General features: G+C 36.6%; 2 long non-coding RNA genes across 4 annotated transcripts; both read right to left on the bottom strand.

The window, feature by feature from the left end:
• Positions 1–684: 684 nt before the first annotated feature.
• LOC122026779 lies at positions 685–2,468 on the bottom strand. The gene is made up of 3 exons (XR_006124170.1): positions 2,341–2,468; positions 975–1,519; positions 685–784 (listed from the first exon to the last, which is right to left on the bottom strand). It is a non-coding gene; the product is annotated as an uncharacterized LOC122026779 (long non-coding RNA).
• Positions 2,469–2,506: 38 nt separating this feature from the next.
• LOC122026784 lies at positions 2,507–4,937 on the bottom strand. Of its 3 annotated transcripts, none has more exons than XR_006124173.1 (5): positions 4,222–4,937; positions 3,971–4,083; positions 3,235–3,341; positions 3,093–3,148; positions 2,507–2,904 (listed from the first exon to the last, which is right to left on the bottom strand). It is a non-coding gene; the product is annotated as an uncharacterized LOC122026784 (long non-coding RNA). The 3 variants fall into 3 exon arrangements; XR_006124172.1 differs by having other exon boundaries at positions 3,093–3,145; positions 3,971–4,062; positions 4,142–4,937; XR_006124171.1 differs by having other exon boundaries at positions 3,971–4,062; positions 4,142–4,937.
• Positions 4,938–15,941: the final 11,004 nt, after the last annotated feature.

Consider the following 15,941-nt stretch of genomic DNA (forward strand, 5'->3'; position numbering starts at 1 on the left):
GATGTTAAAAGTCTGCCATTTTAGACATCGGGTTAAAACCGGTGTAGTATCATTTAATGACACCGGTTTTTGAATCGGTTATTAACCGGTGTAGTATCACTTAACGACACCGTTTCATCAACGGTGTAAAACCGATGTAATATTGTATGTTAATAACACCAGTTTTGACAGCGGTAAATGACCGATGTAATATTACTTTATAACACCGGTTTTACATCGGTGGAAAACCGATGTAATATGTATATTTTTTAACAGCACAGATTTGATTTTAAAACCGATAATAACAAAAAAAAACACAAATATTCACAAATTGTACAAATATTCTTCATTCAATAATATCCATAAAATACACAAATATTCACAAATTATATAAATAATCTTCTTACAACAATATCCATAAAATACCCAAACATTCTTTTTACATCAAAAGCTAGCTAATAGATATCAAAATCAAGGTAGAACATTCTTTTAACACATCAAGGTAGAACCGCACTTCAAATGTAATCTAGCATGCATTCAGCCCACTCGAACTGCACTTCATCAATTTCAACTCTGGAGTACTTGAGATTTGTAAACTGTAAAAACACATAAATCCACCCTATGTCAAATAACTAAAACAAATGTGTACATGTATCAAATAAAAAATATAAGATCACAAGTGCTTGTCATAAACATGCTTACCAGTGTGTTGAAACCTATTCTGTGAATGGTGGCTTCGAATGAACTTCACGAGCAAGGCCAAAATTTGCTATCTTCACAAAGTCCTTGGTTACCAATAAGTTCTCTGCAAAGGTCATAATCTAGTTTAATAGAATGCTAACTTCACCAGAATAATTATAGGTGCATAAATCACATTTAACAAAATAAATGCTAATCCTAGATAACAACGTTGTAGGAATAGATATGTTAAGAGCACACAAATGAATCTTTATAGGGATATTTGGTTAAAAGCGGAACTAAAGAGGTACACCTACCTCCCATGTCAATAAGTCACTTCCTCGAGTTGGATATGGCTTTTGCAAATCTAGCTCCATATAGAAGGTGTAGAGTTTGATATCTTGAAGCTGCAAATCCAATCAGAAGTAGGATTAGCGTGGTAAGCAAGACATTGAAAATCCCATTAATAGACACATATTGGCCATGAGAACCCTTGTTCTTGTCATTGAAATAAGGTGACTAGGAATAAAATAGGCACTAGGAATGACTAAAAATAAGTACAACTAAAATTCATAATTAGGATATCACTAGGAACGACAGTAGTGAAATAGTCTCCTTTCCGATGCCAATCAATTTTTGTCACAACCTGCAAAGCAAAAGAATGAATAATAGAAAGGTAGTGGCAAAGAACATTATAAAACTAAAATTATTAATAGGTTGCAGCTTAGGAACACACGCAATATAATTAAAGAAGGAATCAAATATAAAACTGCTTTATTGCATAAATTCCTCAAGCCGAACCTTATTTTCTCCCCCATTTTCTTTGGCTTCATTTTAGAACACTTGCCGTGCCAATCACAACCTTCCGCAATGATCCAATGTTTAGAAAATCTTAAAATATCATCTTAAGCATGTTTTCTTAGGCTTCATTTTAGACCTGTCTTTTGTCGGCCTACTAGCAATGATCTTTAGCAAAAACAATAAACTGACTGCAAGCTGTGCACCTAATCTCATTATATGATAATGCAACAATCAAGTTGGAAAAAATTATACTAGATGCCATATCTGTATGACAAAACATTTCAAAGATATTTTTGTAAATCCATTTAGGTACATCAGTACATATTTGCTTTCATCCACATACTGAAATGTAAAAAGGATGAAGCAAAGCTGTCAACCTTTGGTCATATTGTTTGTTCTTATAACTGAATTGTAAAGATCAAACTTGTTAACAGATAGTGGAGGGAAGAAAGTGAAGAAAGCTTGCAGAAGCTACAACCAAATTCAGCTACAACACACACAGAAACATCAAACAATGAACAGGACAACTGGGAAAATTCCACACAGAAACATCAGTATAAAGAATGAGTCACGACTCCAACATCTAAGACAGCATCATCTATGGAAACATGATACTAGTGGAGTTGAAACTTACAGGATAGAAAATTCAACAAAAAAAATAAAACAAAGCCATCATGTGTCTCAAAGTCAAGGTTCAACATCATAAGAAATATGCATACCAAACTTATAAGTCGTTGATAAAATTAATTCTTGACAATAAGGATACTAGTTGGTGCTTACAGGTAAGGGGTTTGCGGAAATGAATTGGTCAAAAAAGAATAAATTATCAAGCAAAGAACATGAACTTGCTACCGTATTCATGTAGGATCAGCAAGTACTCACGTATCTTGACTCGAGGAGATTCTTCAAAGTTTCCTGGAGAATCTATCATTAGTGGCAATACAGTTTAATGACAGAATCTGCTCCAGCTGTGAATAGCCATGGCTGCCTCGGATGAAATTTACAATCTAAAACACTTGTTCAATTAATAAGTTAATGCTAGGTCTAAGATAGGCAGGAATTGCAATTTTTATTTGAGTTAGAAAGCCATAGTTTCTTAATCTAGACGCGGTAAATGAAAAACAAGGAAAACAACAAAGTTTGCAACACAACTGACCTCTGTCATTAAACTGAGAGAATTTGGTATGCCTAAACTTTTCAGGGCACTTTAGGTTTCATCCTGATTCCAGCCTCAAAGGCTAGGTAACTAGGTATAATGTCATGATTTTTATATATTTCCAATTTGTCAGTGTGTATTAGAAAAAAGAAAGAAACAAAACTGAGATATAAAATAGGCACTAGGAATGACTAAAAATAAGTACAACTAAAATTCATAATTAGGATATCACTAGGAACGACAGTAGTGAAATAGTCTCCTTTCCGATGCCAATCAATTTTTGTCACAACCTGCAAAGCAAAAGAATGAATAATAGAAAGGTAGTGGCAAATACTCTACCAATTAAAATAAAGTAATCCAAAGGATTAAGTCTATGTCTAGAAACAATTAAGGTAATTTGATGTGCCTATATTGAAATTAATTACTATACAAATACATATGTACTCTGAAGGGGGGATACACAGTGAATATAGCTCACCTTGCAATGCTTTAATCGGATGCAATCATATTTATCATCTCGAACCCATCTCACTGCTGAAGTGGTATTTTCTAGAGCACAGAATCGAGTGCCAACTGATCTGAACATAAACTAAAATAATATTATGAGTAAAAACACTTACCCTCATCCTCCTCTAGTTTTGATTCCTCCACATGAAGCAACTCCTTGACCCTTGCTTGATTCTCTGCACTTCCCAATCCAGTATCTAAAATAAGCACATCGCATCCTCTGAAACAATGTGTAAATGTATGTCAGAAAGAAGCAGGGTGGAATTAGGCATCGAAAACTGAATTAAAAAAAAAACCCTAGAGGGTGGAAATTAAATTACAAAAACCTGGAGGAAATGAACATACAAAAGAAATGCTAACCATAGGTACGGCTCCCTTCTTTTAACATAACCATATTAAATTTATATTCTAACCTAAACCATCCAATATCTAAATTCCCATTAGATCTTCAAGGTTACAATCTTCCATAATCACCTAACATGAAACCTAAATGTCACTGAAACCATTTCAGATTCAGGTTAATCTTTATTTACAACATTCAATTACCCAATATAACAACTCTTATCCTTGTTAACTAGTAACACATCATACCCTTAACCTCCAACACCAGAACAAACAAATTCTTATTGACTCTGCCGTGGATCCAGCTCAAAACACACAGGATTCATTAGGTAACATCTACTGCAACTAATGATCGCACAAGGGTAAGGAACAAGAACTAAACCGTACCTCAATCCCCTACAAACAGAACATTACATAGTGCATCTTCACTAGCCGGATCAAGAAGAAAGAATAACAAGAAGTCATCAAAACAACCTGTTAACAACAACAACAGATCGACCTCATTACCTCTGCACCCTTCAATCACCGGAGACGATCACTGATACGAAGAAGAGATCGATCCAACAGAGCTGTGGTGGCCGGGACCAAAATACCAGTCTCTACTTCCCAGAAAGAACCACCTGAATCAACACTAGAAAGGATCAAGGTTCGAATTCACAACCAAAACCAAACCCTTACCTCCAAGATCGAAGTTAGGGCAATGACTTGTTCTTGCCGACGAACAGGGACAGAGATCGGGAAGGAACAATGGTTGTTACCTCCTCCAAACAATCGATGCTGGCCTGATCCAACGCCGATGCACTTGGTTCCCTCCCGACAGCCGGCGAAATCCACCGATCGAGATCCGTCGCCGTTGTTCACCGAGATCAGAGAAGGGAGGAAGGGATCGGGGAGAAAGAAGGTTCGGCTGTAACTAACCTCTCTTCCTCTCAACGCTCCAAGGTCCGCTCTTCGCCGGCGCCACCGAGAGAAGAAGAAATCGCCGGTCTCGGTCGCGTGAAGTCCGAAGTCGCGAGAAGGAGAAAGTCGGGGGAAAAGAAAAGGCTTCGGCGCTTTATAGAGAGGTTAACCCCAAACCCCATCCTCAACCTTTAGCAATCAGACGATTAAGAAGAATGAAAAGAGGAAACGAGAGGTTTTGACCGTGTACCCAGCGAGCGAAGAGGTCGAGAAGGAGAAAATGAAGCACGGAGAGCCTTTATGCCTGCAATTTTAGGGTTTTAACAGGCAGACATACTTCGTTATTCTTGTACTGCACTCGATCTCTCTGCTTCAGAAGAAGGAGACCCCTTTACACAAGATCAAAGATCTCGGTGTTGTTCTCTCTTCCTTCGGATTCCCTCATGTTGCCGACCAACCGTGCCATGGTGGTCGTGGGCGTCCTCTAGCTGTTCGGATCTTGTCGGCCCCTACCTTAGCCGGGAAGAGCGAAGAGAGGAAGGAGGAGGAGGAGGAAGAGAGGATCGGACGAGGAGGCAGAATAGAACGATTTATACTGCGATTTTGCTTAGGATCGAAGCAGGTGGTTTTGATCCTAAGGGGCATCGATCCAGGAAGGGGAAGAGATCCAGGAAAGGGAAGAGGGAGATGAGGCTGAGAGAGATGGTCGGAGGTTTAGGTTTAGGTTTAGGCTGAGAGAAGGGAAGCGATATTGGTTTAGGTTTGGAGGGAACTTTGTGAAGTGTTATAAATTTTGCTGGTGGAAAAATTAAATTATTTTTTCTTGGTTCATTAACATCGGGTTTTAAAAATCGCTGTTAAAACCGATGTCTATTAACAAAAAAAAAGGCGCTCATAGACATCGGCTAAAAAACCGATGTCTATGAGCGAAAATCTGCGCTTATAGACACCGATTTTTGAAAAAACCGGTGTAAAATACTCAAAGACATCGGTTTTTGCTTAAAACTGTTGTTGTTCCACCGATGTCTATGAGGCTTTTTCTTGTAGTGATGGTATATAGTGTTTTTAGTCAAAGGATACCTAGGATTAGTCCAATAATCCAGCCAGCATGTTAAAGATCAATTAAAGCTCAGTAAATATGGTATACACCTTATGTTGTTGACGGATTAGTGGGATCTATCGATAGATCCATAAAAGGTAATGATAGTCGATTATATTGAATCACGCAGAAAAGGTATACTCAGGGTTCTATTGATGGATAAGCTTTATTAGTCGACCGAACAACGAAAATTATGGGATCGAGCATAACAAATTAGGGTAAACAAGGAAGGGTGTAGTGTTAAGTTGATAGATAAGATGTTTAATCGATGAAAAGGTTTAGTCGACAGATTGTGTTTCCAGTTGACTGAATGATGCCTATAAAAGAAGCCCTTTGGGTTTGAGCCAATCATTACTTCTCTGTTCAAAAAGAAATTCTCTGTTCTCTATCTCATCTATGCTACTACTGCTCATGCAAGCTTCAACTACTATAACTCTTCGACAACCTAAGCTTCATCTAGTTCATTTGTTGTCGGTATATTATTGTACTTACATTTCTATATATCCATATGCTGTAGTTGTATATACGTGTATGAGGTAAACTATAGGTGTTACCATTACTATATATGTTGTTTAGTAGACACCTGTGATCTTTTCATACATATAGATACACATGATCATTTGCACATATGATGCATGCTGCATATCTTGGATAAATACTACTGTGCATATGTCTATGATTTGTTGCGTTTGTTGAGCTATGGTTGTTCCATATACCTGACAATAGTTAGACATTTTCATTTATCATATATGTATATTACTAAGATCTGTGGCCTTATATCCAACTACCATATCACCAGTGGTATTAACTCTTGTTACTACCAGTTGGTTGAGAGTTAGAGTCGTATATCCTTGTTGACTTGGTCACTAGAGGATCGATTTACACTAGTTGGTTTGGTCAGTAAGGAGCCGACTAACTCTATTTCATAGAGTTTTCGACCTTTGTGTTGCTCGTGCCTGGTTAGATAACCTATAAAACACATTTTAGTACATGACTTGTATCGACGTAAAAAGGACTGAATTAGATGTATACTATTATTGGCTTGACCAGTATTACGAACCTTAAGTGCACGGTTACGTCGTCAGTAATACAAAATATATCGAATCCACAGAGACTATTGATTATGCACTAGTTAACTTTACACGGTGAGCTATCTAGACAATCGAAGGTTAATTGGAAAAGAGAGAGTGAAGAAAAGAGAAAATGTAAAGAGTTGAGAAAGAGGGTGAGTTGGGTTTGGGGATGGATAGATATTAGGATTTCGGTTCCACTATGATGCTAGTTAATGATCCTATGCATTATTCATCTCCTTACCTCCATTCTTATGCACATGTAGAAAGTTACAGGTTATCCCCTACAGTGGACAACTAGTAGGGTAGTTAGATTAACATCCCTTGCAATTAAATAAGAATGATTCCTATGAAGTCCGTTAGCGGGATTTGCTAGTCACTAGCGTCCCTCAGTCATACAACATAGGAACATATGCATTACTTAATGAACATAGAGATGAGGATTGCAATTGACTATGACTACCTACTTCCTTGTAGAGAATTGCTTCTCCTTTCAAGATGATACCATAAACGTCCGTTAGCTGGATCTTCCTATCACTAGCTCCCTCAGTCATACGATCTAGGACATCCCTCTATGGGATACACAATTAATCCACATCTACATGTTTGCACTATTCACACACTTCATCAAACATATAGAAGGCACAACACAAATAGAACATGACATAATACTTCATTGAATAAGTAAATATCCAAATACGTAGTTCATACATCCACAATCACATCATAGCTACTTTCTACATCCTAGATCTAAAGATCTACTCCATAACAAAGGAGAAACAACCAAAGATGAAGAAAGAAGCAAACTACAACTCAATACAAAGAAGTAGAGAGAGGAGAGTGCTTATTCTTGAAGCGTGGCGTCCTTAGAGGCATTCCCTTGCTCCGGAGGTGGATGGATCGACGAAGATGTGGTTTCTAGGGTTCCCCCATGAGGGAGAACCCTCCTCCAAGGAATGGGGGTGAGCTCCAAGACAAAAGATGCATGAAAAGGGGAGAAACCCTATTATATAGAGTAGGGCACGGGTACCACATGGCCCATGACACGACCGTGTGGCCTTCACACGTCCTCACCCGACTTTCTCTCGGGTTGAGTCACACGGTCGTGTGGCTCATACGACCTAACCTTCTTCGTCTCTCCAAAGTCACATGGTCGTGTGGAATCACACGGTCGTGGTCTTCTTCGCTTCTGGATTGTTGGCTCGACCATGTCATTTGGCACAGTCGTGTGCTGCTTTGTCACAGGAGATTGATACGATCGTAACAGGATTTACTTCGGGATGGCCAAACATCCATGTGGCCTACACAACCCAAGCTTGATTTCTTCTAACACTACAACAAAAACCCTCATAGATATCAGTGGAACAACAACGGTTTTAAGTGAAAATCGATGTCTTTGAGTATTCTACACCGGTTTTTTCCAAAAACCGGTGTCTATGAGCGCAGATTTTCGCTCATAGACATCAGTTTTTTAGGTGATGTCTATGAGCACCCTTTTTTTTTTGTTAATAGACACCGATTTTAACAGCGGTTTTTAAAACCAGGTGTTAATGAACCAAAATAAAATATTTTAATTTCCCCGCCAGCCAAAATTTGCAACACTGTGAAGTTCCCTCCAAACCTAAATCTATATCGCGCCCCTTCCTCCGACCATTTCTCTCGCCTAAACCTAAACCTAAACCTTCGACCATCTCTCTCAGCCTAAACCTAAACCTAAACCTAAACCTCCGACCATCTCTCTCAATCTCATCTCCCTCTTCCCCCTTCCTAGATCGATGCCCCTTCCTCTCCCGATCAGGATCAACACACGACACCCTTGCTTCTCCGTCCAACCACACAGCATCAACACACGGGCTGCTGAGATCACGCTGCTCTCGTTCGCCACTCATCCAGTCCGCCATTGAATTGGCTTCGTCAACCCTTTATTATCTAACTTTCCCCTCTCCTCCAGTCCTCCCATTCATCCTCTAAACCCTATCCTCCTCGGATCTCTCCCATTTAGGATATTTTCTCAAAAACCTCGTCGTCCTGCTTTCTATTTTTCTCCTGATTTGTTTCTCTTGCAGACTCTATCTAGCTCCACTTTCCACTTTTCGTCTGCCAAGGTGATTATTTTCGTTTTCTTTTTAGTTTTTTGGTGTGATTGATGCGTTTTCGTTGTATATTTTGATATTATCTTGTCTTGATCTTTTTTCTCTTGATTCAATATAGTATGGGGGGAGCCAAGGATAATGATGTTTACGAGAAGGAGCTCCTGGACTACGAAGAGGAGGAAGAGAAAGCTCCGGATTCGGTCGCTACCAAGGTTTCTGGTGAAGCAGTGAAAAAGTAAGAACGGATTTTTATCAGTCTTCCACTATTTTTTTTGTCTTTTTTTTCACTTCATATTCATGGCGTGGTTCATACTGTATAAAGGGTTTTTCTTTGTTGAGGGTTTTTTTTGTCATTACGATTTCAATCAATTAGTTGCTTTTTTGTTGTTTATTTATTGCACGTTTATATCTATGGTCTGCTTAAAAATTTCCTCATTCCAAGGATTTCTCTAGTCAGAAACTTCGTTTTATTCTAGATCTAGTGCTGACGTTCTTTGTTTTCCTTTTTCCCCTCCTCCTGTACATATTTTCATGCAAAGCTAGATTTTTTTAATCAAATTGAATTATTTAATAAGTTTATTAGGACAGAAATGCTCATGAATCTAACAACTTAGAGTTTTTACTATTCCTGTGTGGCCGCTATGTTATGCACATACTTTCTTTGAAGCTGGAGTAGAGGAATTTTATTTTTCAACCTCACTGTACATTATTGGATGTGATAAATTTTTTTTTGTTTTTTTTTCTCTTCCCTTAACTGAAGTTCCATTAGATTTATCTTCATGTTTTTTCTTCCTTATATCATTGTGTAGCGTCTATTTTATTACTGTCGCATAATTTTGTTTTCTTTTTTAGTCTGGGTTTATTTCCATGAAATTTATACAAAAGGTGAATACTGTTTACTAACTATGATAAAACGTACAGGGGTTACGTTGGGATTCACAGTTCCGAATTCAGAGACTTTCTGTTAAAGCCAGAACTCCTTCGTGCTATCGTTGATTGTGGTTTTGAGCATCCTTCCGAAGGCAAGATACAGTATCATTTTTAAATGTACATATTTTTAATTTTAGAGAGATGTTGATATGGGAAATTTTGATTGGTTTCGGAACCACTGTTGAATAGCTCAGCATTTTAGATTTAGTTTTCTGTCAGATGTTTGTACACTCCAATTCACTTAGTAGTTGCATCTAATTCGTTAAAATCAATTTTGGTCTTTAAAGTTTGTTCATAATATAAAATATCTTCTGGTACAAAAGAGAGCATTGTGTTGGCAATAGTTCAATTTCCTCTTAGGCATATGAGGTAATCATTGAAATTATATGGAAGTGGTTTTTTTCAATTAAAGTACTAGAACTATAGACTTGTCCTCTGCTCATTTTACTTTCTTAATTTGAGAGAAAATCAAGAGAACCCTATTTAAATTTAAATAGATATCTCGTTTCATCATCGAGTGGATAGATGCATAAATCTTTATGGTATTTTGCAGGTAAAGATCACTAGCATGTTTCTCAGTTTGGTGGAGAATAGGGTAAACCTTTCCATTAAAGGATCCAGAGGATTATTTTTTACTTACTGGGGTACTCCTCAATTTTCATCAGTACAACATAAATGTATTCCACAAGCTATTCTGGGAATGGATGTTATTTGTCAAGCAAAGTCTGGAATGGGTAAAACGACGATTTTTGTACTTTCTACTCTTCAGTAAATTGAGCCAACAGTAGGCCAAGTTGCTGCACTTGTGATGTGTCATACAAGAGAATTGGCCTTCCATGTTTGACTTTATTTTTAAAGAATGATTTCTGTTGATTTTGGTGGTTCTAGAATTTTGATTCATATTTATATTTGTGCAGATTTGCCATGAGTTTGAGCGATTCAGCACGTACTTACCAGACATCAAGATTGCTATATTTTTTGGGGATATTTTCTAATTGTAGGCATCTATATAGAAAGATGCAAGAAAAGATGTTGCTGCAGGATTTCAGATTGATGGATCCAGTGCCTGTGGAGTATGTACCATCAAGAAATCAGAATAAAAATTCCATCCAAGAACGGTTGAATAAAAGGGCTTCTTACTTAAGCAGTAGGCTAATTGGTACCTCAACTGGCCAATTGGTTGTTGTGCCATGCAATGTTGGGTGAGTAAGAATAACATTATATATCACTCTCACTTGCATATTTTGAGAACTTGCAGTAAGAATAACATTGACTATCATCAATGTTGAGAAGGAGATTAATTTTTTGTTGGATCCTCTTGGTCACCGCATTCTTGATCAAGATTAGAAATATGTTGTCAACATGTAAGTTTTTTGGCTTCTTTTCTTACCTTTATTGAAACATGGATGTATTTTGATGTGCCAATATAATTCCCACTGATCATATGCATGAAGGGCCTTGAAAATGTATAATGTGGAGGCGGGAAGGAAAGGGAAAAAACAACCAACATGAGTAGTTGTCAAGGTATGTCCTTTTGATTAGCAACTGTTTCACTATCCTCGAAGGAGTTATTCCAATATTTCTTTTCTAACATAGGCTCAACAACTGGATGCGGAGTAATGTGGTTTTTATATCATGCGATATATGAAAGATATAATTAAAAATTTTGGAGTTGACTACAAGGATTGACTTCCAGCAATGGTAATAATACAATATCTTCCATTTTGCATATAAGCCCTAAATAAAATTTGTTGCATTTTCCAACACTACTTCAGTATCATATTCGTTGCTCTAGTTGTTGCGCTTGGGGTTTATGAATCCAACAAAAAGTGTTTTGGGATTTTCTTGATTTTTTTTAAGAGACCTTACCGTTCAAAGATTCCATTGATCAGTTGCATGCACTAAAGACAGTGGGACAAGAATATATATCCTCTCTTGTTTCCCTATTTCAAGTAATTTCTATGTGATTAATTACCACTTCATTCTTTTATGATATGATCTACACATGCACATTATAAACAATATACAATAAGCAATGATGATATATGGTGAATTTTCTTCTTTACTTATATCTTGTTTTACTTGATGTATTATTGAGCATCCTCATCCATATATTATAGGCCTTGGAAATTATATACAGTTATATATTGACCACAATATTAGTAATTTGATTATCAGGTTTATCTCATAGTTCTGTTGGTTCTAAAGGAAATTTATTCTTTGTCACTTTTAATACGTACAAGAGTTTTGGATTGTTTAGGGGAGAGAATTACAAGTCAGAAAAGCTCAAGTTCTTTAGTGGATATATACAGTTGTTTGTTTCACCTTTCTTGATCTCAATGCACACCAATCCCTTAGTTTAGGGAGGTAGTTCATTTTGTTGAGTTGTTGTTACAAATTAATCCCTTATATTTATGTGATAATTGATGAATGTTTCTTTTTTTAAGCATTTCAGTTAGTCATCTTGTTATCTGGTGCCCTTACTACTTTTTCAACTATGATTTTTGGTCTTGGTTTACTAATATATTATTTAAGTGTTTTTACAATTTACAAATCTCAAGTACTCCAGAGTTGAAATTGATGAAGTGCGGTTCGAGTGGGCTGAATGCATGCTAGATTACATTTGAAGTGCGGTTCTACCTTGATGTGTTGTTAAAAGAATGTTCTACCTTGATTCTGATATCTATTAGCTTTTGATGTAAAAAGAATATTTGTGTATTTTATGGATACTGTTGTAAGAAGATTATTTATGTAATTTGTGAATATTTGTGTAATTTGTGTTTTTTTTTTGTTACTGTCGATTTTTCATTGTTTTGGAAATCAAATTTATGCTGTTAAAAAAATACAGATATTACATCGATTTTTCACTGCTACAAAACCGGTATTATTAACTAATTTTACATCGGTCGTAGACCGCTGCCAAAACTGGTGTTATTAACATATAATATTACATCGGTTTTACACCATTGATGAAATAGTGTCGTTAAGTGATACTACACCAGTTAATAACCGATTCGAACACCGGTGTCGTTAAGTGATACTACACCCGTTTTAACCCGATGTCTAAAATGGCAAACCTTTTACATCGGCTTCATAGACATCGATCGAAATGTAATAGACACTGGTGGAAAACCGATGTCTATGAGGGTTTTTGTTGTAGTGTAAAGTTGCTCTCATGTGCGTTTTTACTCCATTTTCACTCTAATATGCGTCCTATCAATCAAAACAAGTAAAGAGCATATCTCCGAATAGAATATAATGAAAGTATGACATTATAATAAAATAGGGTGCAATAAACATAGATTATGCTAATGAAATCTAAGTAGATGTGCATCATAACATGATTAAAAGTGTATATAATCTACACACATCACACCCCCAGATTTAAACCTTTGCTTGTCCTCAAGCAAAACTCACAATCTAGATTTATGTGCATAGATGACAGGTAATAATCCCTAATGAATCAATATAAACCTATCATATAGTTTCATTGATGAGCATGATACAAAAATTATTCGAGTGTGGCCTACGTAGAAGTTCTCCGTTCTCAGTGTGATAACTTTCTTAAGTGTCAATCTGTAAGTCTAGTCAAGTTTTCATTTAACCGTATTCCTCATACTTCTGGCGATAGGCACTTACCTGCCACACGCAAGGTTCATTCCCCACAAAAATGCTATGCATTGTTTACACAAGGTTTCAAAGGAATACTCAGTATCAAGAGAAACATAGTATTCATTTCCCCAGTAACCTAAATTGGTCTCAAAGGGGTGAATTACTTTGAATGTTTCCACTCACGATAACTATTTTTTTCCTTATTATTTTATTTCTTTGAATGTTTTCAAAGTATCAAACTTGAACAAACCTTTATTTATTTTTTTTTTAAGGATGATTTTTCCAAATGAACTTGCATGATCTGAGTTTATCCAGTAACCAAAATATAGTTGAGAGGTCACTATAGAAGTAAGAGTACTAGTCCAGTTCTCTAAATCATGACTTTTTTAAAAATATCTACTATCAAAGACAAGTATAATGTGAAGAGATCCTAAAACTAGGCCAACATTCAAATTCTTCTAGTAATAACAATTCTCATTTCATGCTAATATGGATAGAAAAACATAGGTCAATAGACATAGTAGCATACCAAATCACACAACATAAATATCTATATAAAACGTACTAGTATTTTGCATTAAGGAACAAACAATCATGATATGATGAATGATGCAACTTGGAAAATTTTCAAAAAGAAATGTGCAAAAACTAAGAAATATGACAAACATTAACATAAACTCAAACATCCTCCCAGACTTAAACTTTTCATTGTCCCAATGGTTGACATTCATGTTTTGACATTCATGGAATGTGGAGGAGATTTATGAAGTTTAGAGAAGTTACCAAGTGATGAGCTCCAAATGGTTGACATTCATGTTTTGAAGATACTTCCCTATATGTGATTTGCAGTCCTCCACAACTTTGAATTCTACAAAAATAAATAGACAATAAAATTTAAGTAGAGCGATTATAGTTATTATGAGCGAAGTAAATAAATTAGAAAGAAACTAAAACTAAAATGAAGTAAGATTGAGCTTGGGTTGCCTCCCAAGAAGCGCTTATTTAAGGTCATTAGCTCGACCCCTTATTTGCTACACTTAAATCGTGATCTTGCTGGAGTGAGGTATCTTCAGACCTTCCGGCTAATAGCCCAAAATGTGGAGAGAGCTTTCATCGTAGGAATCACATCTTCAGAAATTGCTCTCTCCTTCTTCTTCTCCTTAAAGAATCTTCTTGACTATAAGAGAAGGTTCACTTGAAGTGCCCAGGCTAAGAGCGCGGTGATCACATTTGATGTTGAGGCCTTGTTCTGATGAAAATGAAGTATAGGCAAAGGTGGAAGTGTCTAGCCTTGGGGTCTCCGGCTTTCCACCACTTCCCACTTGGAGGGCTGCACATAAATATTAACATCTGCTTCCTCTATAATCCCATCATCACTCAAGCATATACTATTAGAAGTTGCAGCAAGAACAACAACAAGATTGTTGAAGATGCATCAATGGTCCTATCAATGTTCGGAGTATCATCAAATACATCATCAGCATGCAAAGCAGTAGAGGAGTCCTGTAGAGCTGCAGAATCATGATCACAGTCGTCTTCAGCTTTACATTCCATCCCCTCCAAATCATCCTTCAAGTAAGGCTCCGAATTTAGACTTGCCACATCATCTTGATTAGGGATCGGAGAAACAAGATCCCCTCTTACATCAAGAGCTCTTCTAATTATGGTATTTTAGTCTTCATCTGACTGGGAGTAGGAATATCTGAGTCTTAGTCAGTCAGCTCATAATGTTACAACTATTGTGGTCCATCTAATAGTGAATCATCTTGAATTTTTGATGGACTCTGATTTACTTAAGAAGATTGCTCAACACTTTGAATGTTGTTGCACTCAAAATCCTGATAATTTATTCCATCTTGATTGTAGTGTTGAGGTGAGTTAGAGTTATGCTGCTATAATAGTAACTAATCATTCTCCTTTGAAGTATGCTGGGGTTGAATGTTCTGAGTTTGTTGATCACCCCAGTCATAACTAGAAGTACTATGAACTGAATCATACATATCCTGATGCACAAGTTGGAATAGATTCTGAAGTTCCATAAAGGAGGTAACAACATTTTGGAAGAAGTGACATATAGCAGCTAGATGGGATAAGCTACCATAAACCATGCAGATATCATCAGTTGATTTTGTGGAAGGCCAACTTCATTTTGGAATAGGTGGCATATGGAAAATGGATGTGATGGACTACCACATGCAGTGCAGTATTTCACATTTTGCTCGTCATCCGAACTATCTCTTGCATTGAGCTCTCTAGGTTGCTAAGAATACCGATCCATGTCTAAAGAAAATTTTTGGTCTCACCTGAAACAAAAGCAATAAACTCACAAGACACGGTAAGTAATCATCACATAGCACATGGATATAAGAGATCTAAAAAAAATCAAGGCACTCAATCAATTTTTGTATTAATTTTTTTTTAAATGTAGAATTTAAAAACAAGAAGGAAAGTGCATAATGAAAATAGGAAAGAGAATACAAAAAGTAAAAGAAAAAGAAAAAAATACCTAGAGTAACTCATATGCTAATCAACTAATGTTAATCGAAAATAGTCCCTGATAACGGTGCCAAAAACTTGTTACAAACAACAGGTGCACAGTTACGTCGTCAGTAATACAAAATATATTGAATCCACAGAGACTGCTGATTAAGCACTAATTAACTATAGCATGATACAAAGAAGTAGAGAGAGGAGAGTGCTTATCCTTGAATCGTGGTATCCTTCGAGGCGTTCCCTTGCTCCGGAGGTGGACGGATCAGCGAAGATGTGGTTTC

The sequence above is a fragment of the Zingiber officinale genome, chromosome 1A (genome assembly GCF_018446385.1).
Source record: "Zingiber officinale cultivar Zhangliang chromosome 1A, Zo_v1.1, whole genome shotgun sequence".
NCBI lineage: Eukaryota > Viridiplantae > Streptophyta > Magnoliopsida > Zingiberales > Zingiberaceae > Zingiber > Zingiber officinale.